Consider the following 4,667-nt stretch of genomic DNA (forward strand, 5'->3'; position numbering starts at 1 on the left):
ACCAGCTTATCCTTTTTCTCTCTCATGCATTCCCTCTCCACCCTATACTCTCCCTCTCTCTCTCCATTTCCATCTCCCTAACTTCCACATTGTCTCTCTCTCTCTTTCTCAGTCTCGCTGTCTCTCCTTTTCCTACTCCAGCCCCCTTTCTCTTTCTCCTTTCCCTTTATTTCTCATCCCTTCTCTCTCTCTCTCTCTCGCTCTCTCTCTCTCTGAGGCACACTGCAGGTTGCGGGTTAGTTGTTATCTAGCGCCACTTGAACGCTTATCATCTGTTGCAATGCCATGACAGCCGCGGCCCAGCATGTCCTTCTCTAACTCCAAGCACCTTCGTATCTTTGTACCCATGCAGGATTATTAGATTATTAAAATCATTAAAGTACTTATCAAAATTATTATATCATTAAAGTACTTATCAAAATTATTATATCATTAAAGTACTTATCAAAATTATTATATCATTAAAATTATCAAAGTACTTATGAAATTATTATTGAAATCCTTAAAGCAGGATGATTAAAGTGCCGTCTATTTGTGTGTGGCCTTCATGCAACGGACGCTCACACGCACACACACCAGTGATGAGGGCAAGAGCAAGAATGAGAAAAATGAGGCCGAAGACAATGATCGTGATACCGAATGAGCTCACACGCACACACACCAGTGATGAGGGCAAGAGCAAGAATGAGAAAAATGAGGCCGAAGACAATGATCGTGATACCGAATGAGCTCGGGTGTGTTCCGCCGACGCCGGCTTCCTCCCTTACACCATAGCTGGATTCAGGGCAGTGGCTGTCGCTTCGCCGTTGCTGCTTGCGAGTGCCAAAGGAACTGCTTGGAATCGCTGTCGGTGGCTCAATCAACAGCTGGCGCATATTGGGCGAATCTTGGCCACTTCTTGCTCTCCTTTTCCTTCGGCGTGGCTTCGTCCGGCCACCGCTTGAACGACTCGCCTCTTATCTTGCTCAGGGGGCGGGGCGAGGGACACGGCGCCACCTTATTATTTCAGTGTTTTTCTTCTTCTTCTTCTTCTTCTTCTTCTTCTTTCCTTAATTTCGTATCAATTTTTGTCGCAGTCCCAGAAGAGAGTAGCAAGGCTGAGTGGAAGGCGAGGTGGGGCAGCCCACTCGGCCGCCCATGGCTGCTGAGCTCGGGGGCGGAGACACAGATCAGATATTTATAAAGATAACAGTGACAGATTACTTGCACTTCATGGTTGGTACTCGCCGTGGCTGCGTCGTCAAGTCTCCGGTTGGCCACAAAGCTTATGCAGTGCGAAGGCTATGGATTGTAATGCATAGTGGTGCATGGAGGACGGTGCAGAATTAATGGAGTACAGTGAATAGTGCAAAGTTTAAGGATTACAGTGCTTTGTGCAGAACTTGTGGAGTACAGTGTAAACCTTGTGAGTTGCCATATATTGATATGATCTCGACTCAGTCGCCAAGGCTCTAATTGGCCACAACGTCAATGGCTTGCTGTCGACAGCAGGAGAAACTTTAGGTCCAGACCCTCAACACCGATTCAGGTAAAGGAAAAGTTCTCTTCCCTCGTTTACTTCTTCTCTTTTCTTTCCTTTTCTCTTTCTTTCTGTCTCTCTGTCTTTCTCTTTCTCTCTTTTCTTTTTCTCTCATTCCTTTTTCTGTCTTTATTTGTTCCATACAATTACACATTATTTTTGTAATCGAACATTACAAGAACAAAAAAAAAATGATTTTGTTTTTATAACGATATACCAGTGAATATATATATAAATCAACACAACAGATTCAACCTCAAAGAAACTCGTTCGAATGATGGCAAGAGCTTGATAAGTCTCTAAAAATCTTACTTTAATTTTAACGTTATGAAAGGTTAGGAGGATGAAAGGTTGCAGGATGAAAGGTTAGGAGGATGAAAGGTTAGCAGGATGAAAGGTTAGGAGGATGAAAGGTTAGCAGGATGAAAGGTTACCAGGATGAAAGGTTGCAGGATGAAAGGTTACCAGGATGAAAGGTTAGCAGGATGAAAGGTTAGGAGGATGAAAGGTTAGCAGGATGAAAGGTTAGGAGGATGAAAGGTTAGCAGGATGAAAGGTTAGGAGGATGAAAGGTTGCAGGATGAAAGGTTAGGAGGATGAAAGGATGCAGGATGAAAGGTTTCAGGATGAAAGGTTACCAGGATGAAAGGTTAGCAGGATGAAAGGTTAGCAGGATGAAAGGTTAGGAGGATGAAAGGTTGCAGGATGAAAGGTTACCAGGATGAAAGGTTAGCAGGATGAAAGGTTAGGAGGATGAAAGGTTGCAGGATGAAAGGTTAGGAGGATGAAAGGTTGCAGGATGAAAGGTTAGGAGGATGAAAGGTTGCAGGATGAAAGGTTAGCAGGATGAAAGGTTAGCAGGATGAAAGGTTGCAGGATGAAAGGTTGCAGGATGAAAGGTTAGCAGGATGAAAGGTTAGCAGGATGAAAGGTTAGGAGGATGAAAGGTTGCAGGATGAAAGGTTACCAGGATGAAAGGTTTCAGGATGAAAGCTTTCAGGATGAAAGGTTAGGAGGATGAAAGGATGCAGGATGAAAGGTTTCAGGATGAAAGGTTACCAGGATGAAAGGTTAGCAGGATGAAAGGTTAGGAGGATGAAAGGTTGCAGGATGAAAGGTTACCAGGATGAAAGGTTAGCAGGATGAAAGGTTAGGAGGATGAAAGGTTGCAGGATGAAAGGTTAGCAGGATGAAAGGATGCAGGATGAAAGGTTAGGAGGATGAAAGGATGCAGGATGAAAGGTTAGGAGGATGAAAGGTTAGCAGGATGAAAGGTTAGCAGGATGAAAGGTTGCAGGATGAAAGGTTACAGGATGAAAGGTTAGCAGGATGAAAGGTTAGCAGGATGAAAGGTTGCAGGATGAAAGGTTAGCAGGATGAAAGGTTGTAGGATGAAAGGTTGCAGGATGAAGGGTTAGCAGGATAAAAAGTTAGCAGGATGAAAGGTTGGTAGGATGAAAGGTTGTAGGATGAAAGGTTGCAGGATGAAAGGTTGCAGGGTGAAAAGTTGCAGGATGAAAGGTTAGCAGGATGAAAGGTTTGCTGGATGAAAGGTTAGCAGGATGAAAGGTTGCAGGATGAAAGGTTAGCAGGATGAAAGGTTAGCAGGATGAAAGTTGCAGGATGAAAGGTTATAGGATGAAAGGTTAGCAGGATGAAAGTTGCAGGATGAAAGGTTACAGGATGAAAGGTTAGCAAGATGAAAGGTTGCAGGATGAAAAGTTACCAGGAGGAAAAGTTTCAGAATGAAAGGTTAGCAGGATGAGAGGTTAGCAGGATGAAAGGTTGCAGGATGAAAGGTTACCAGGATGTAAGGTTAGCAGGATGAAAGGTTGCAGGATGAAATGTTGCACGATGAAAGGTTAGCAGGATGAGAGGTTAGCAGGATGAAGGTTGCAGGATGAAAGGTTGCAGGATGAAAGGTTGTAGGATGAAAGGTTGAAGGATGAAAGGTTGCAGGATGAAAGGTTGCAGGATGAAAGGTTGCAGGATGAAAGGTTGCAGGATGAAAGGTTGCAGGGTGAAAGGTTGCAGGATGAAAGGTTGAAGGATGAAAGGTTGGTAGGATGAAAGGTTAGCAGTATGAAAGGTTGCAGGATGAAAGGTTTGCTGGATGAAAGGTTAGCAGGATGAAAGGTTGCAGGATGAAAGGTTAGCAGGATGAAAGGTTAGCAGGATGAAAGTTGCAGGATGAAAGGTTGCAGGATGAAAGGTTAGCAGGATGAAAGGTTGCAGGATGAAAGGTTGCAGGATGAAAGGTTGTAGGATGAAAGGTTGCAGGATGAAAGGTTGTAGGATGAAAGGTTGTAGGATAAAAGGTTGCAGGATGAAAGGTTGCAGGATGAAAGGTTAGCAGGATGAAAGGTTAGGAGGATGAAAGGTTTGCTGGATGAAAGGTTAGCAGGATGAAAGGTTGCAGGATGAAAGGTTGCAGGATGAAAGGTTAGCAGGATGAGAGGTTAGCAGGATGAAAGGTTGCAGGATGAAAGGTTGCAGGATGAAAGGTTGTAGGATGAAAGGTTGCAGGATGAAAGGTTGCAGGATGAAAGGTTTGCAGGATGAAAGGTTAGCAGGATGAAAGGTTGCAGGATGAAAGGTTGCAGGATGAAAGGTTGCAGGATGAAAGGTTAGCAGGATGAAAGGTTAGCAGGATGAAAGGTTAGCAGGATGAAAGGTTAGCAGGATGAAAGGTTGCAGGATGAAAGGTTAGCAGGATGAAAGGTTGCAGGATGAAAGGTTAGCAGGATGAAAGGTTAGCAGGATGAAAGGTTGCAGGATGAAAGGTTTCAGAAAGAAAAGTTAGCAGGATGAAAGGTAGAAGGAAGAAAGTTAGCAGGATGAAAGTTTGTAAGGATGAAAGGTTAGCAGAATGAAAGATTAGCAGGATAAAATGTTAGCAGAATGAAAGGTTAGCAGGATGAAAGGTTAGCAGGATGAAAGGTTGCAGGATGAAAGGTTAGCAGGATGAAAGGTTAGCAGGATGAAAGGTTAGCAGGATGAAAGGTTAGCAGGATGAAAGGTTAGCAGGATGAAAGGTTGCAGGATGAAAGGTTAGCAGGATGAAAGGTTGCAGGATGAAAGGTTGCAGGATGAAAGGTTGCAGGATGAAAGGTTAGGAGGATGAAAGGTTTGCTGGATGAAAGGTTGC

The 4,667-nt window shown here is 43.9% G+C and overlaps 1 protein-coding gene across 1 annotated transcript in view; it reads left to right on the plus strand.

Moving 5' to 3' along the window:
• The first annotated feature begins 1,071 nt into the window (after positions 1–1,071).
• LOC147466316 (uncharacterized) overlaps positions 1,072–4,667 on the plus strand; it is a 10,304-nt gene continuing 6,708 nt past the window's right edge. The window contains exon 1 of the mRNA XM_086535666.1: positions 1,072–1,528. The gene's annotated coding sequence lies outside the window, so the exon portion shown is untranslated. The remainder of the gene's footprint in view (positions 1,529–4,667) is intronic.

The sequence above is a fragment of the Penaeus japonicus genome, unplaced genomic scaffold, assembly GCF_977035675.1.
Source record: "Penaeus japonicus unplaced genomic scaffold, GWHDUDI00000001_assembly GWHDUDI00001888, whole genome shotgun sequence".
NCBI lineage: Eukaryota > Metazoa > Arthropoda > Malacostraca > Decapoda > Penaeidae > Penaeus > Penaeus japonicus.